The sequence below is a fragment of the Tupaia chinensis genome, unplaced genomic scaffold (genome assembly GCF_000334495.1).
Source record: "Tupaia chinensis unplaced genomic scaffold, TupChi_1.0 Scaffold000528_1, whole genome shotgun sequence".
Classification (NCBI taxonomy): domain Eukaryota; kingdom Metazoa; phylum Chordata; class Mammalia; order Scandentia; family Tupaiidae; genus Tupaia; species Tupaia belangeri.
In genome coordinates, this window is record NW_006160041.1 from 4,187,123 (window position 1) to 4,201,992 (window position 14,870).

Here is a 14,870-nt window from a genome sequence, read left to right on the forward strand (position 1 = left end):
GGAATCCTTAGGTCTTCAGCCTGAAGTTGATGGAACTGTGAAGTGCCCCTTGTGGTAAAGGTCACGGGAGAGTAACAGAGTCAAAGCAGGCAGAAAATACTGATAACTAGTGGCCATTACTGTTCATTTTGGCAGCTTCACGTGTGCCCACTAAAGCTGAAATCGTACATCTAATATTGCTCACTACCAGGAAGCAATGCATAAGATAAGGCTAAGTTCATTTGTTACTATCCTCGGTCGAAATGACTGTCACTTTGATTCCATCATTTATACAAATACCTTTTCAGTCAAAAGGAGCGCTGATGGGCTTGTTCACACAATACAGGTGTGATATGTTTTTGCTCCAAACTACCCTGCTTGTACAGCTATTGAAAGAATAGATCTATGTTTCATAAAATGCTCAACTCTGAGCTGGCTACCTTCAGAGCCGCATCTGTACAGGGCTGGGGTAGGAGCTAGCTGTAGTAAACGGTTCTAAAGAAGGATGCTTCATTATTTGTTTACTATGTCCTCCACTCCAGTTTGGGAGCTGAGGAGGAACATTGAGACTACAGGAGTGGCCCTCCAGGGAGCATGTGTGAACCACGCTAGGGATTCCTGCTCCAGTGTGTATTCTGAAGACCTATAATGTGTAGACTGCTATGGAAAGCTGGTTCTTCCCACTGCCTCTTAGCCGTGGGCTTCTGCTCTGTGTTATCTGTAGTTAAGTGGAAGCACATTGAGGAAATGCCTGCATACACTCTTGCTTTTACTGACTCTCTCTTTAAATTTTATTTGATGGAGTTGTCAAGCAGCTCAGAGCTTATAAGGTTGGTGGAGGGGGTGGCGGCAAGGAGGGAATGCTTGATCTTGATCTACTTGCTGTTTTCCCAGTGCCTCTGCTGGGTCCGGTGTAAGCTCTCTAAATAAAACAAAACAAAAACCAACTCACAAAATACAGAAGATCCAGGACAAGAAAGAGTCACAACCCTAATTTGGTGAAAAGCAATTTCATTGAAATGGCTCCTAAGGGAGGAAGGGATTTGAGGAGGGGGATGGGAAAGGAAGAGGGGAGTGGGAGATGAGAGAAGCCAGACAGACTATTACTAATAGCCATAATTAAACACAGAAACGCTCAGTGATAATTAGCTGAATTTTGCTAATTAGTGTAAATGATCAGCAGGGAGATGAAGATTATGCATTAGATAGAGGCTGTAGGCTGGCAGGGTCTTGATGATTTTTGTTCAGCATGTAAACAGTTAAAAGCAGAGCCTAGTAAGTAATGGAATTTGCAAAGCAGTACTTCCCAGGCCATCCTCAGTCTCTTACTGGTTCTTTCTCTCTCTCTCTCTCTCTTATCTTTCTTTCTTTCTCAGCTAAAGGAGTTGAACCTTGACAAGTTAAACATGACTCTTCTGTATTTACTTCATTTATTTATGGATCGATTGCTCAGTGTTCTCCAGATCTTTTTGACTGTTTTTCAGCCTGGTTTCTTACTAACCTGTGTCTGATAAGATTAAGTGTGATGGAAAGGAGAGCAAAGTAAGTGAAGGGCCAGAGACCCCAGAAAAAACCCTCCCTTCCATTCATCAGAGCTGAAGAATGCAGTGAACTAAGACAGGAAACCTCATGAATTCAAACTTCAGTATCCTCTTTCAGTCCTGAAGTCAGACCCCATTGATTTGGGGCTTAAGGAAGGAGAGCATCTATATTAAGTAGGCTCCTTGCATATTTCATTAATGTTTTTTGATCCTGAAATCAAGAGAGGCAGCAATCAACAAGATGTCCCAATCTCTGGCTCCCATCCTGCATTCAAGTTGTGACCTTTACCTCTGGACCTAAAAGGACCAGGACACCCCCACAGAGTTTTAAAATGCACCTTTTTTTAAAATTCATTTTTTAATTTTTTGTTATTACCTAGAGTACATGTGCTTTCCCTTACGCCAAGACAAAGGCCTAGCCAACAGCAATTTTGTTTTTTAAAAACATCTTTTGGGTAGGGGTGTACTAGGAGACTCTGGTTATTACTAATTCTTTATTGCCAACCTTACTCCAGAGTTAATGACAACACTCTCTATTATCTATAAATAATTAGATACCCTTCATTCTGATATAAAACAAAAATTAGAGCCTTGAGTTTAAAGACCTACTTTGGACTTGAGAAAATTTTTAAACTACCCTTGATCCCTTTGCCAATTCCCCCAAGAAGTCCAAAGTCCTCAGAGTTGTATTAATCACCTGTTACCATGCTCTCTTCTTCCCTACCATCCTGCATCTAGTGAGGTCTACACTGAGACAGATGGAAGAAACACCTACTGTTTTACCCATGCTTGGTTCTGAGCTTTAGAAAAGTGATTGTTATAGATTTGCATACAGTCTTTATCTCAGGGAAACCTGGAGGATGCTAAGCTCCTTCATGAATTGAGGAATTAAGATCACCCCTGCCTGGAGCATGCCTAAGCTATCTCAGGTTCGGTTTGTGTTTTATGATAGAATGAACCTTCTTAATGAGAATCTAGTAGACTTTGTCCCATTGTTTAGTCCCTTCTCACAGATTCTCCACCCTTTTCATACTCATTTCTATTCGAGAGCCATTGAGTTAACATGTGCCAGGGCCTGTGCGACCTGCTCAGGATACAGAATGAATAAGACACTCGGCTCGGGATAACTTCAGAAGTATTTTTGTCACGGTGGAAGATCAGTGCTTCTGTATTTTAAAAAGTGCAGGGAGTAGGTGAGGATTCAGCTACCAAGTCAAATTAATTAATATAAATTCTAAATGTCCTTTATAGCATTCAGATTTATATTTCTTGTTATTCAAAATATCCCTTCAGGTTATTTTACATCCTTGGCTTTATTCCCATACTTAAGCATCGTGTATGTCAAAGTGCCAGTAGTTTAGTGGCTGGGGGCATGTAAATAATGAAATATTTTTGCTTACCAGTCTTCCATTTTATAAGGGAGGTTTGTATTTTTTTTTCTTCTTTTTAGTTTTTTTTAATCTCTCTCACCTTTATACACTTCAGTGTACATCTGCCTGGAAAATGCTTTAATATTTATAATTTTAAAAGCACGTTTCTCTAAAGTCCCTAGATTTTATATATAACTTACAATTTATCCTTTGTAAGCTCTCAGATCTTCTTTTAGACATTTGGCAGACTAGTTGAGGACATAGAACCCTGGGAAAGCTCAATTTTAAAAGGGACCACACCACACTATATTTGAATGAAGGTACTTTACTCAGATACCAGAATATGTATATAGTGGGACCACAGAGATTCTCCTCAGGCCATCTTAGGAGAAGGAGTGGTGGGATCCCACTTGGGGCACACAACCCAAGAATCTTTAATGGAAGAAATAATGCTTGTGACAGAGACCTACCTCTAAAATTTTTCTTTCTTTTTTTTTTTCCTAATCTATTGAGCACTTTTTCTGCCAGCCAACTGCTTTGTAACCACTTTCTCTGCCTTCCTTTTTGGGACTCGGTGCGTTGAATAATTCATAGTGTTGGTTGACAGATAAAATGGTAAGATTTATATGACTTTGGCCTTGGTAATGAATTAATTAAATTGGTTTCTCCTTCTCACTTTCCTCCAGGTGTATTGTTTTTCTTCTCTAAAATGTGTTGGCAAGTGGTGGGTCTGGAGTTTAACTTATTCTTTAAAGACCACCATGGGAAGGTTATAATATCCTAAGATAAATTTCTTCAGGTCTTTCAATGTGGGTTAGTGGGTGGAATGGAGGCGAGAGCTCCAGTATCACACAGAGAGATGGAATAATTGGAACAATTCCCTTCAGGAGGGAGGAAAATAAAGGAAAAAGGAAAAAAAAAATACCTTTACCTACCTGGCTGATGGATGGAATACCATACTCAGAACTTTATTCCTTGAACATCAGATTTTGAGTCTGGAAGGTTCAAATGTAACATATTTCATTGTACATGTTAGTGGATACATTTATTAGATCTCAGAGAGAAGTTAGGACCCTGGGTGACCTGGCAGGCCAGTCTCTGAAGATGAATCTTGGACTTCTTCATACTTCCTTCTTAGTATTGCTTTGCTAGGACTGCCAGAACAAAATACTACCAAGTAGCTTGAACAACAGCAATGAATTTTCTCAAGACTCTAGAGACTAGATGTCTAAGATCAAAGCATCAGCAGGTTTGATTTCTTCTGAGACCTCTTTCCTCAGCTTACAGATGAGTATTTTCTCACATCTTCATATGGTCTTTCTCTGTGTTCTCGTATTCCTGGCATCTCTCTGTATCTGGATTTCTGGTTTTCCTTTTCTTATAATGATTTCTTATGAGATTGGGCTAGGACCCACCCTAATGGCCTCATTTTAATTCATCACACCTTTACAGGCCCTATCCCCAATATGGTCATATTCTGTGGTACCAGGGATTAGGTCCTCAACATGTGAATTTTGAGGGGACACAATTCAACCCCTAACAGTCCTCCTCCTCTTCCAGAATCCAGTCATTGAGAAAGTTGTTTAAAGTTGTGTTGTTTGGTGAACATCTTGAACTCAAACTTTTGCAGTAAAAAAGTAAAACTTCAGTGGCAATGGTAGCAATTTACAAAATTGAGAAGACGGTGCCTCAAGAAGAAAAATTCTGTTTACGTAGATGGGAAAAACAATAGCAGTAGGTTTAGTTAAAACGTGTGTTTGCTTTCTTCTCAGTTTATCTTCTGTGACTGAGTTCAGACCTTGATGTGCATATAGATTAATTTTGTCTGACTGCAGACATGTGCTCTGCAGGCAGAGTCTAATGTCCACACACTAGGACTTTCTCTTGGGCACCTGCTGCCCTTCCAAGCTAGACCCCACAGTCCTCCTGACTTCTTTTATGAACTGTTTCTGCTCACTCTTTTTCCTTCTTCAGACACGCACCACTGCGTCTTTACCCATCTCATCCTGTCATCCTGTAGTGAAGAAAAACAGATTTAGTAATAATGGCTCATTTTTTGGTAGCCTTTAAAAGAGTATCGGTTTCTTTATTTTTCTGTTGGATTTACATTTTTTTTTTGAGAGTTCATCTTAAATTCTAAATACAAGGTAGCTTGTCTACTTCATGACATGGTCACAATACTTAGGCGAGATCACTGAGAAAGTGTGTTGTAAATTACAAAATCCTGGTCATTATAAATTGCAAGCAAGATCTTCAACTCTTTGGAGAAAGGGCATGCCTTTTGTTTGTTTCTGTGGTCAGAAACTTCTGGAAAAGCAGAAGTGAGCATGCATGCTATTAAGAATAACAGGTGAATGACAATGGAGTTCAGTAGAAATGACAAGTTCTAGTGCAGTGACTATGGAGAGGCCTTTCAGGAAATATTCTGAGACCATTTTAGAAATTCAGAATTGGATCTAATTTGTAGTAAACTTGTGCAGAATTCAGTCTTTTATGGTGCTCAGTGTCCATCGAAAACTAGAATTTTTAATCTAGTTTATGCCGGAGAGAAAAAGTCTCTTTAGGACAATTTCTCTTAGTGTAATTTTATACTTAGGGTTCAAATATGAAGCAGATGGGAGTACAGTACTATGTCAGAACCCTTAGAGATGACTCTGTGGGATCTAAATTAAAAACTAGACTTCTTATTGGAGAGGTGCTGTGTCATATATTTTATTCCTAGCTTTCTCCCTGGCCAGATCTGTGATTTCGGTTACAATGGTATATTTGTTCTTGGTTTTGCTTTTAAGTTAATTTATTTATGAGAGAGAAAGAGAAGTGGATTTTGATAGTATCTTGCCAAGTCAAGATCTTCCTGCCTCAGCCTCCCAATTAGCTAGTACTACAGGCACACACCACCTGTCCGTCCGGACTGATCTGTTTTTAGGTTGGGCTAGGGACCAACCTCAGTCTTCCCATATGGCCTCATCTTACCAGTATCAGCGCCTTACAGCATGCGCCACCTTGAACAAACCTGTTTATTTAATTGTATTATTCACTTAAGTTTTAGACATACTATGGGATACCTTGATCTTCTAACCTAGCCTCTTTCTTTTTCCTGTAGTCTTCAGTGTGGCTCATAGTATCTATGTGGCTTACTCAATATTATAGCTGAGCAAAACTTCCTTTCTTACATTTTTCTCACTTGTATAATGACAGGGTTGACTAGATGATCTCACCAAATGTTTCTGAGCACCAGGTCTGCATGATTCTCCAGTTCCTATGTCTTTAAAGATTCCACTGTGCATCTTAAACCTGTCTGAATTCCACACGCCTGCCAGTATTTTATAGGCTATTTTCTTGACTATCATAATAACTTATGCCAAAGCCACAAGCCAGGTTTTCTCTTTTCCCTTCAGACAGAAGCTGCAGAATGTGCAAGAGCAGCACACTGTGATATTATAAAGCCCACAATCTAACTTCACCGCAGAGTCACACTGAGATGGGAAGAATGCCGCTTTCATTTAAACACACCTTATTAATACTAGAAAGAGCTCCGTGTTGTGTTTAAAATGTTCTGCTGTGTTTAGCTGTATCAGGGCAGGGGGCAGAATAGCAACTGAGTTTATCAAGAGCAAGCAGTTTATTCCCTCTTACAGTTAGGATTTAGAGAGAGAGAGAGAGACTTGCTTGGATCACATAACAACACATGAGACATACCTACATACTCCAGGCACTCTTCCAAATGCTTTGCATATAAGATTTCATTTCATCAAAAGCCTTTGAAATGAACAAGGTGACTGCTAGGTAACAAAAACACTGGGGCTCAGAGAAGTTATATGGCTTGGTAGAAGTTAAATGGTGATAAAGCCAGAATTCAAACCTAATTCTGGCCACAAACTCTTGGTCTTTCCACTATAACACATCATTGGTCCATCAGGCAACAGACAGAAAACAAGCACATCATGCTCTTTCATCGGGAGTAGAATGCACAGGTTAATGAAGCGTTTTGATTAATGCACTGTACATCTTTGCAAAGAGTTTATTAGAATGTTTGTTTCACAATAAGTACAGATCGAATATTCCTTATCCTAAATTCTTGGGACCTGAACTGTTTAAGATTTCTTTTTTATTTCATTTTTTTTCAGATCTTGGAATATTTTCATATGTGTAATGAGATATCTTGGGGATGGGACCCAAGTCTAAATATGAAATATATTTCTGTTTCCTATAGACCTCATACATACAGCCTGAAGGTAATTGCAGCACTTTTACTGTGACCCATCACATGCGGTCAAGTGAGGAATTTTCTACTTGTGGCATCGTGTCAGTGCTCAAAAAGTTTTGAATTTTGAAGCATTTTAGATTGTAGAGTTTTAGATTAGGGATGTTTAACCTGTACTTGAATATTGAACCAATTACAATCCAAAAAGGTAGCCATTAAAAGGAACAGACTGATCAGACATTTAAACCTGGTATATGTGTTTTGAATGAATGAATGAATGAATGAATGAGGTGCCTTGTGATCGATTCTTATATGCTAAGAGAAGGGAGATGGTAGTCTATAATAAAGGGAGTGAGTTGGAGAAGTCATGAACCTCTGTCATTTGAGGATGTCATAGAAGGAAAAGGAAGAGGAGATAGGCAGAGTCTGGCAGTCTTTAGAGACTCTAAACAAGTGGGGAAAAATAATCAGCCCAAATACCTATGCAAAATGAATGTTATAAAAAGGCACACGGGAAAGGCTCATAGAACATAGAGAAATAGGAGAGTTCAATTTCCCTGAGGGGCAGAATCAGTGAGGAGCCCAGCCAGTAGGTCTCCAAGTTCGTTGCCATTCTTTTAGAAAGCTAACTTCCCAGACCTTCAAGACTCCTTCCAAATTTAAACTTTGTTTCTACTTTTTTTCTTTTTTTTTTTTAAAAAAATCTCTCTTTAGTCAGATTAAGTCCGGTAGGCATGATTTTTTTCTTTTCTTTTTTTTTTTTTTTTAGTAAGGTTGGACTTGGCTGGACATCTGTTAAAATTAATTCTTCATGTTTGCCCTTCTAACATGTGCCTGGCTTTGTGCTGCTGAGAGGTAGGATTTCTTGGGGCAGTGTGAAAGGATCCTCTTCATAGGGGATCCCTGTGTGAGAAAGTGCTCAGGTTTAGAGTCCAGTGCAGGAAAACAGTCCCTGATTGAGCTTCACTCACCAGAAAGCAGGAGAAAAATGCTGTGTGTACTCTCCTATTAGTACACCCCATCTGGAAGCCATGAGTGAGTTACTGTTCAAAGACATGCCGCTGCCCTAGTCCTGATGCCTTGCTTCCCAGCTATTGAGTGGCATTATAAACATAAAGCCCCTAAGAAGCAGAAAGCCCGTTTTCGGAAATACTGCCCTCACCCTCCCTTTTTTGTTGTTTTGAAATATTCCTCTCACCCCCCACATTAAAACATCACCGTGTATGCTCCTGAGTGACTTTCCCCCAAAGTATGAATTTCAACTATTTCTGAGGCAGTCTTTCAGAATTTGAATATAATTACACGCTTTGGGTGCAAATTGTGGTTTTTGCTACATAAGAAACTAATGGAAATGATCTGCCTATTCCTGTAGTTTACAGATTATATGCTTCAGAACTGGGAATATATATTTAGGCTGCTTTTCTGTGTGGCACATTAAAATGAAAATGAACTTGGGGTGAGCCACCATGGTTGCTAGGCAGTAGAGTGGGTTGATAGAGCACAGTATTAAACTGAACCAGCGTTGGTGTTTTACTTAACATCTATTTGCTTTGCACCTTTGTCATTTGAAGGTGTCAGAGAAGGGACAGGGGGAGGAGATAGGCAGAGTCTGGCTGTCTACAGAGACTCAAACAAGGAGGAAAAAGTAATCAACCTAGATACCAATGCAAAATGAGTGTTATAAAAAAAATTAGAAATTGCTATGCAGAGAATTCATTTTTATGAAGAGCATGTAAGACTTGAAGAAGTGCACAGGTATAGGTGACATCTTTGGGGACACAGACTTAGAGAGATTGCTGTCCTCACAACAAGAAGGAGCAATAACTAGTAAGTAGGGACTAACTAAGTATACTAACTAGCTTTCCCAAATGGGACTCTGCCTCAGCGGCTCCAGACAAATGCCCATTATACTGTTGAAAATGTTAAACATGTTTTCTCAGTTGATTTAATTCCTGGCCTCAAATCCCCAACTTGCCATGAGCAGGTAGTGACAGGCAGTAGAAGCTTTGGGGCTTCTTTATAATTAATAACTAATAGAATAACTTTGATTGCTTTAAAACCCTTTTTTTTTTGAGAGGATTTTGCTATAGGGCGCGTGTGCTCGCCAGACAGACAGAGGGAGATAGAAAGTGAGAAATCACCCCCAGGGGCGAATGGCCACGCTGCAATCCCTTCTCCCCCATTCTCCTCTCTGGATCTTGGGCACACATGCACACGCGCCCGGCATGAGTTTTAAGCCACCAGGTCCGGGACGCGAACTGCGGTCGACTACATGGGAGTCCAGCGACATAGCCATTACGCCAACTGCTGGTCCCAAAGCCCTGGTTTTAATAAAAAGCCTTATGAGAAACAACTAGATCACAGCTGAAAATAAAGTCTGACTCATGGAGTCAATTTTTAATAGCATTTTGATTATTTTAAAAATTTCAAAAGATGGGAACCAGCAGTTAGCGTAATGGCTATGTCGCTGGATTCCCACATAGTTGACCGTGGTTTGCGTCCCGGACCCGGTGGCTTAGAACTCACGCCGGGCGCGTGTGCGTGCGTGCCCAAGATCCTGAGAGGAGAATAGAGGAGAAGGGATTGCGGCGTGACCATCCCCCCTGGGGGGTGATTTCTCACTTTCTGTCTCTATTTCTCTCTCTGTCTGGCGAGCGCACGCGCCCTATAGCGAAAACCTCTAAAAAAAAATTCAAAAGATAATTAGAGGGTTAAATCTCAGCTACTAAGAAAATGTAATATTCTGAACAATTTGGGCATAGGGAAGGCCCTGTGATTTGGGTAGTTGAGAGTTTATTGTATATTTTTTCCTGAGCCAATTATTTTATACCTGTTTCCATGAACTGCTATCTCTACATAATTAAATGGGCATTCTTGAGTGTTCTCTTATGTTAATTAAAATTTCTTAGATAAAAAATAAATCTAAAAAAGGATATCTCTGCTTTCATAGAATGACAAGAATATCTACTTTATCATTTAATAGATATTGTTATAATCACGTGTTCATTTTTTAAGTTCTTCCAATGGACTTGACATTTTATTAAAGATTTTAGTTCATTTAATTTTCCTATGAGGTAGATAGAGTGGCTTTCCCATTTTAAAGATGCAGATACCAAGGCACTTGCCTAAGGTTATATGGCTAATACATGACAGTTCACTCACTATAAGAGTAAAGGAATGAAATGACGGTTTCAAGAGCAGTGATAGTGTTTCAATCTAGGTGAATCTGTGCACGCATGCATATGTGGATGAATGTGTGAATCAGAAAAAAATAATGTAGCATAAAAGCCTTGGTAGCCACCTCATTAGTGTCTGGCCTGGAATGTAGAAATGAGACAGGAACACTGAGCCTGCTGAGCGTCAGGATGTAGGGATGTCTCTGTGCCTGCTTCTTACTGCTCTGATGTCGTTTATCAGTGTGCTGGCGTCATGGGCTCATGTCAACATGTCAATAATAATCTCAGAAGGGGACAGCTTTTGTATGAAATAGGAAAGTAAACCTGTAGCTTTGACCTTCCAGAGTCAATCTCTTTCTTTGAAATGATTCGTATTTCTTGTTTTGTCCATGCCAAGGGGTCATTCTGTGTGTATGGAATACTACCCCCATCATCTGTAATCTGTTAGAGACCTTTAAGACTAGTTATCATAAAGAGCTGTTTATCAGACAATCCTGAAATGATGCCTCTTTATTTACCTTCACAAGTTAGCTTAGTAACATGGCTCAGAAAAAGACTCATAACCTGATTGTCCAAGTTCTTCAGGCCTTGGAGTGATACCCTACAAGAATGTTTCAGTGAAAGATTTCATTGAACTCAGCAGCAACTGTTTTTTGCGTTTATGGAATTGTCAAATGCTGAACCTGGAAGAGGTCTTTAGAGATCTTTTCCAATCAAATTAGTTTTCCTGTAAAAAAACTAGCAGACCAGAGGTCTGTGTATTGTTCTCAAATTACACTTTTTAAATTAGGGGTGAATCAAGAAGTCAAGACTAACATACAAGTTTCTAGATTCTCTGTGTCTACCTCTTTCTTTGCTTTCTTTTGTTGTTGTTTTGTTTTGTTTTAGGTTTTTGCCATAGGGTGTATGCACAATCCAGAGAGAGACAGAGATAGATAGCAAGAGGGAAAGCAAGATCCTCCTGGGGGAATGAACATGCCACAATCCATTCTCTCCTCCATTCTACTGCTGGGATTTTGGTCATGTTCCCATGTGAGCCTCTGTGATTTTCAATCCACCAGGTCTGGGACTTGAACGATGGTTGGCCATGTGGGAGACCAGTGCCTTAACTATAATCCCACCTATAGCCTCTGTTTTGACCTTTCTACTGCTCCACAGTGTTAGTATTTAAGCTCTCCAGGGGTCTTCTTTGCTGTGAACTGGGAGACTAGGATGGTCTTCAGTTCAACGGGAGTAGCAAGTCAGCACAACAGGAGGAGAGCAGCCCCAAACACTGGCACTCACCCCTAACCTGCCACCCCAGAGCGCAGCTCCCACCCTACCTCAGTCCCCTCACTGCCTCACAAGGTCCCTTGCATTCTTTCTGTCCCAGCAGCCTAGACAGGGAATTCAGCATGCTGCAGTTCAATCAAATTGTTTGATGAGAGCTTTCGAGCCTAATTACATGGAAGGTTTCATCCAGTGAAAGGAAAGAGGAAAGAGAAAGGGAGAAATTAAATTGAAGTGTAAATCAGTCAAGGGCTTAGATCCCGCATTTTCTTTCTTTTTAATCAAGAGTAAAATGAGAGGAGAGTTTTAAGGATCATCACAAGACACCATTAACTACCCAAGGAGCTCTTGACTGAAGATGGTTTGTCATGAAAAGAAAAGTGTACAATCTGTTCAAAAACGGAAGTATCCAAAGGTCGTGCTGCACTTTAGGAACATAATACTGAGGGTAGGATAGCTTGCTTTTCTGTGACTGCTTCCTCTTTAGTTCCCCTAGATAGCAAGCTCATTTCACTTAGTAAATAATTTAGATCAATAATATGGTAACTGTGTAATATGTAACTGGGATACTTATATCATTATGTAGGAAAGTAATATGTTTCTCATTTCTTCAATATTAGCCATTATACCTGAAATCAGTATTCAAAATTTGGGCCAATTTCCTTTTTTTGAATGACAGAGTATAGTAAAATTCTTCTACAATTACTGCTGTTTATAGAGTGTTTTACTGCATTACAAAATTCATAATTTTTTTTTTTTGATCCTCACCACAGCCCTCAGCAATAGAATAAGGGGTATGACGATTATTCATCCCATTTTTTAGGCTGATGTAATCAAAAACCAAAGAAGCATAAAAAACTTGACCAAAGTCATTCAAGTATTAAGTGACAAAGCAGAAACTGATTCCCAACTTCTGTCTACTACATCACCCTGTATGAATTAGTATAGAATTTCTGGACCTTTCTGTATAAGACAGGAAAGAAAATAGCAGAAAGAAGAATGTCTGCAGAAGAAATGCATTGAACTTCATACTTAACTATTGAATACTTGTGATGTTCAATGTGAGGCACTGGTCTACGCTCTGCAATGTAAATTGACCCTGAGAGATAGGACAGTTGGTTTTTCTGTGACTATTTTGCCTTTAATTTCCCAAGAGAGTTCATGTATTTTCTTGCACACAGTAAGTGCTCAGTAAATATTTTCAATCAACTATTTGATGTATGTGCAATGCATAATTGGTATAATTATGTTATTATGTAGAAAAGTATAATGTTTTTAATTTGTTCAATATTAGACATTACACCTGAAATGAGTATTCAACATTTGGGCTAGTTTCCTTTGCTTGTTGACATGGATTGGATGTTCTCTCAGAGACTGATAGTATAGTTTTGAATTCCCTAAAGTGATACTTAACTATGTCCTTTGCATCCCCACAGATATCTCCAATCATATTACCCAGATGGTTACAACAACCTCCTTTAGCAGACCTTGCTAAACCTCTGTTTGCTCAACCTATCACTGTCATCATTCATCACATTCCACTCTCCCATGGGCTTCTCCTGGCCCTCCAGATGAAGTTCACCCAGATTATGTCATTCCCTCTGTACCCAGAGAAGAAGCTAACCCCTTCCTTTCATTGTCTGGCTTCTAATTATCTTCATCTTTTTGCTTGTGTTATGTTTCTGGAATCTTTTTCTCATTGCAGGGCTTTATATCAGAGTCCTTCTCTCTGGAATGTTGCCATGTTGATTGCCACATGACTGCTTCTTATAACATCAGGTTTCAGCTTTAGTGTCATCTCCTCAAGAGCCCTGCCTTCATAACAAAGCCTAAAAATAATTCTTTCAAGTCCCTCTCCACTATTCCAGCTTATTTTATTTTTATTGTAACTTGAATACTTCCGGTGATCGTTCTTTATATGTGTATTGCTTCTATCAACTTGCTAGTATACAAGCTAGTCTCTCAGACCAGAGACCTTGTCTATCCTGTTGATGGTTCTATCTCCAGTGCCTTACACAGTGACTTAAAATGAATTTCCATAAACTTTTGCTAATTGAAGGGATTGGTGCATTATACAGTGACTGAAAGGGAGTTTCCATAAACTTTTGCTAATTGAAGGGACCCTATGTGACCCTCAAATATGACTCCCAACCAGCATGTTAACCTCAGTACTAACTAGGTCTTTTTAAAACTCCATGACTTGTGAATATTCTGTTGGTTTGATTGATAGTCTCTGTTATTTGGTAGATTTCCATTAATTTCCCAAATTATAGCTCATTTTATAGTATCTGGTCTACAAAATATTTCCCATGTCCCATCTGCACAATGAATTTGTCAATTGTGTGTATTTGTCTCCTTAGCAATTTTCTCATTGAATAATTAAAATTATTAAACATATCAAGTCTGCTGTGCTCTAGGTACTATCCTTGGTGGCAGGCACTTAAATCTGAGCAAGAGATTTGTGCCTTGGTGGAAGAGTTTGTTCTTATATTATTAAACATGCAGCATTGTGTTGCTATTATTTATTGATGATGATTGTTTTTCTCACAAGACTCTGACTTCCTTAAGACATGAGTAACTTGTTTCTCTCTTTTTAAAGCTATTTAGTTATTTATTCCATGAGCAAGAGAAACAGAAAGAAAGGGAGATCAGAGAAAGCACCCCCAACAGGGTCTTTATGTTGCAGTCCACCCACAGCTTCCATCAGCCCCAGACTGTGGACATAGTGCATACAGGGAGATCCCAGAATGCAAACCCGGAACATTTCCTGACAAAGCATTGTGTTATCTATCCACTATAACACCATCCAGTCCCTTCATTTCTAGTTTTGAATGGCTGACAGAGTTCTACTTTTATAAAAAAGTGCTTGATGATGTTTAGTAATGAAAATATTTAAGGGAGCATGGGTTGAAGATGGAAGAACCTAAAATATTTTAATGCATGTTACAGTATAACAAACATCATGAGATAAATAGAAAATACTATAGGAAATTAAAGGGAAAAGATGTCACAGCCAATTAGCCATTAAAAAGTGCTGTGGGGGACCAGCAGTTAGCGTAAATGGCTATGTCGCTGGACTCCCATGTAGTCGACCGCAATTCGAGTCCTGGAACCAGTGGCTTAAACTCACACTGGGCATGTGTTCATGCGTGTCCAAGATCCCAAGGGGAGAATGGAGGAGAAGGGATTGCGGCATGGCCATCCCCCCTGGGGAGTGATTCCTCACTTTCTATCTCTCTGTCTCTCTAGCAAGCGCACACGCCCTATAGCATAAAACCTCTCCAAAAAAAAAAAAAAAAAAAAAAAAACTAGTGCTTTGAAGTGTGGACAC

At 39.5% G+C, this 14,870-nt stretch overlaps 1 protein-coding gene across 16 annotated transcripts in view; it reads left to right on the top strand.

The window, feature by feature from the left end:
• Positions 1-14,870, top strand: part of NRXN3 (neurexin 3) — a 1,829,483-nt gene that overhangs the window by 1,214,062 nt on the left and 600,551 nt on the right. The window lies entirely within an intron of this gene.